Source organism: Triticum dicoccoides, chromosome 4A (genome assembly GCF_002162155.2).
Source record: "Triticum dicoccoides isolate Atlit2015 ecotype Zavitan chromosome 4A, WEW_v2.0, whole genome shotgun sequence".
In the NCBI taxonomy this organism is placed as follows: domain Eukaryota; kingdom Viridiplantae; phylum Streptophyta; class Magnoliopsida; order Poales; family Poaceae; genus Triticum; species Triticum dicoccoides.
In genome coordinates, this window is record NC_041386.1 from 259,045,604 (window position 1) to 259,048,992 (window position 3,389).

The window sequence follows — 3,389 nt, forward strand, 5'->3', positions numbered from 1 at the left end:
GTGCTCAAGTATTCTCCAAGCTTGATCTCCGTATGGGTTATCATCAGATTCGCATTCGTGAAGAAGATATTCCCAAGACATCATTCAGAACAAGCTTTGGTTCATATGAATACACTGTCATGTCTTTTGGCCTCGTCAACGCTCCTCCGACGTTCTCTCGCATGATGAACTTCATCTTCAACGCCTACACCAATGACTTCGTTTTGGTCTATCTCGACGACATTCTGGTTTTCTCGAAGAACAAGGAAGATCATGCCAAACACTCTCGTTTGGTTATTGATAAGCTCAGGGAACATCAGTTTTACGCCAAGTTCTCCAAGTGTGAATTTTGGCTCGATGAGGTTCTTTATCTTGGTCATATCATCTCTGCCAAGGGCATTTCCGTGAATCCCGAGAAGGTGTCTGCAATTGTGAATTGGGAACCTCCTCAGAACGTGAAGCAACTCCACAGTTTTCTCGGTCTCGCAAGCTATTGCAGGAGATTCATTGAAAACTTTTCTAAGATCGCGAAGCCTCTCTCTAATCTTCTCCAGAAGCACGTCAAGTACGTTTGGTCTCCGGAGTGTGATATTGCTTTTAACACTTTGAAAGAGAAGTTGATCACTGCTCCAGTTTTGACTCCGCCTGATGAATCCAAGCCGTACGAGGTCTTTTGTGATGCCTCTCTCCAAGGTCTTGCCGCAGTTTTGATGCAAGAGAAGAAAGTTGTTGCTTATACATCTCGCCAGTTGAAGCCTAATTAGAAAAACTACCCCACTCATGATCTCGAGTTGGCGGCAGTTGTGCATGCTCTTTTGACTTGGAGACATCTTCTATTGGTAAGAAAAGTGGATATTTTCACTGATCACAAGAGTCTCAAGTACATCTTCACTCAGCCTAATCTCAACCTCAGGCAAACTCGATGGGTCGAAATGGTTCAAGAGTATAATCCGAGTATTGAGTATACTCCAGGCAAGGCCAATGTGATTGCTGATGCTTTGAGCAGAAAGGCTTACTGCAACAGTTTGATTCTTAAGCCTCATCAACCCGAGCTTTGTGAAGCTTTCCGCAAACTTAATCTGCAAGTTGTTCCTCAAGGTTTCCTCACCAACCTTCAAGTCTCTCCTACCTTAGAAGACCAGATTCGCCAAGCCCAGCTTCTTGATGCTATGGTGAAAAAGGTGAAGATTGGGATTGCCAAGAGTCAGTCCAAGTACAAGTGCTACCGCCTTGATGACAAGGACACTCTCTTCTTCGAGGATCGAATTGTTGTACCCAAAGGAGAACTTCATAAAGTGATCATGAACGAGGCTCACAATTCTCTCCTCTCCATCCACCCCGGGAGTACGAAGATGTATCAGGACCTCAAGAAAGCTTATTGGTGGACTCGAATGAAGCGCGAGATCGCTCAATTCGTGAATGAATGTGATGTCTGCAGAAGAGTGAAGGCAGAACACCAAAGGCCAGCAGGTCTCCTCCAACCTCTTGCCATTCCAGAATGGAAGTTTGACCACATTGAAATGGACTTCGTGACTGGGTTTCCAAAGTCCAAGCGTGGCAATGATGCTATATTCGTTGTCATCGACAAACTCACCAAAGTGGATCACTTTCTTCCTATCAAAGAGTCGATCACCGCATCTCAATTGGCGGAACTCTATACCTCTCGCATTGTCTCTCTGCACGGTATTCCTCAAGTGATCTCTTTAGACCGTGGCAGCATCTTTACCTCGAAGTTTTGGGATTCTTTCCAGAAGGCCATGGGCACTAACATCCGCTTCAGCACAGCTTTCCATCCTCAAACAAGCGGTCAAGTCGAGCATGTCAACCAGATTCTTGAAGATATGCTCCGGGCTTGTGTGATATCCTTCGGCATGAAGTGGGAGGATTGTCTTCCTTATGCTGAATTCTCCTACAACAATAGTTTTCAAGCAAGTTCGGGCAAGGCCCCTTTTGAAATTCTGTATGGCAGGAAGTGCCGTACCCCTCTCAACTGGTCTGAAACCGGTGAACGTCATCTTTTGGGTAATGACTTAATCACAGAAGCAGAAGAAATGTGCAAAGTCATTCGTGATAGCCTCAAAGCAGCCCAATCCCACCAGAAGAGCTACTATGATAGTAAGCATCGTAATTTGGCTTTCGAGATCGGAGATCTTGTTTACCTCCGTGTCTCTCCTATGAAAGGTACTCGTCTCTTAGGTATCAAAGGGAAGCTTGCCCCTAGATATGTGGGACCTTTCAAGATTGTCAGCAAGAGAGGCGACCTCGCCTATCAACTCGAGCTTCCTTCAAACTTTGCAAATGTTCATGACGTGTTCCATGTCTCTCAGCTTCGAAAGTGCTTCAAGACTCCTGACCGCACAGTCAACTTCGAGGACATTGAGCTCCAAGAAGATCTCTCTTATCGTGAGCAACCAGTTGCTATTCTTGAAGAGACTGAACGCAAGACTCGCAACAAGTCAATCAGATTTCTCAAAGTCAAGTGGTCACACCATTCCGACAGTGAAGCTACTTGGGAACGCGAGGATCACCTCCGTTCTGAGTTCCCAGCGTTCTTTCAGTCCTAGATCTCGGGACGAGATCTTTTCGTAGTGGTGGAGTGTTGTAACGCCCCAGATATAACTTTCCCAATTTGTACTCCAACTCTTGCCGTTTCCGGCGTTAAGTTATATTTATTTCTCGCGTTCGGGTCTTTTTCTCTGTGTGTTGTTGTCTTTGTCATGCATCTCATATCATGTCATCATGTGCAGTGCATTTGCATACGTGTTCATCTGATGCATTCGAGCATTTTCCCCGTTGTCCGTTTTGCATTCCGGCGCTTCGTTCTCCTCCTGTGGTCATTTCTACCTTTCTTTTGTGTGTGGGGATTAAACATTTCCGGATTGGACTGAGACTTGCCAAGCGGCCTTGGTTTACTACCGTTAGACCACCTGTCAAGTTTCGTGTCATTTGGACTTCGTTTGATACTCCAACGGTTAGCCGAGGGACCGAAAAGGCCTCGTGTGTATTGCAGCCTAACACCCCTCCATTTTGGCCCAAAACCGACCAAACTATGCTCCATGTCCTAGAGCGTTCGATCACGATCGCGTGGCCGAAAACCGCACCTCATTTGGACTCTCCTAGCTCCACTTATGCCTATAAATAGACCCCTCCAATTTCGGATCTCTCCTCCCCCACGAAACCCTAAAAATCAACTCCGCCGCCATCGGACACGTCCGGCCACAACTGGACGCGTCCGACCGCCACCGCCGACCAACGGGACGCCGCCACGTCAGCCCGCGACGCCCCACATCGCCGCCTCAGCACCGCCGGCCCGCCAGGCCCACGTCGGGCCCCCGAGGGCCCGAAGTCACCGCCGCCCACGCCTGTTGCTCCGCCGCCTCCTTCCCCGCGTCCGGCGCCCGACGCCACCG